This window comes from Capsicum annuum, unplaced genomic scaffold, assembly GCF_002878395.1.
Source record: "Capsicum annuum cultivar UCD-10X-F1 unplaced genomic scaffold, UCD10Xv1.1 ctg1714, whole genome shotgun sequence".
Classification (NCBI taxonomy): Eukaryota; Viridiplantae; Streptophyta; class Magnoliopsida; order Solanales; family Solanaceae; genus Capsicum; species Capsicum annuum.
Genome location: NW_025822785.1, coordinates 478,354 through 478,801, shown reverse-complemented (window position 1 = coordinate 478,801; position 448 = coordinate 478,354).

Genomic DNA, 448 nt, shown 5'->3' with positions numbered 1-448 from the left:
AACTGAAAAAAAAAATGAAGAAGAAGAATTGAAGAAGAAGAAAGAAAAATAATAATTGTCATTGATGGGTTCTTGGGTGTCATTGAAGAAGAAGAAGAAAGAAAGAAAAATAATAATTGAGAAATAATAATGTTAAATTATTATTTTCTTTAGAGTAAAAAAATAAAAAATGGCGTGACATGACGTGGCAGCGCGTGCATCACACCATATTTGCAATGACTGGTCATCAATTTTGGGGGTTTAATAATTCCACTTTAAAATAGTTCAGGGAGATAATAATTCCACTTTAAAATAGTTCAGGGGGTAATAGGTCATCTTTAAAGGTTGAGTGTGTAGTTGAGATTTGAGGTAAAGGTTGGGAGGGTAACAGACCATATAATAATAATAATAATAATAATAATAATAATAATAATAATAATAATAATAATAATAATAATAATAATAATAA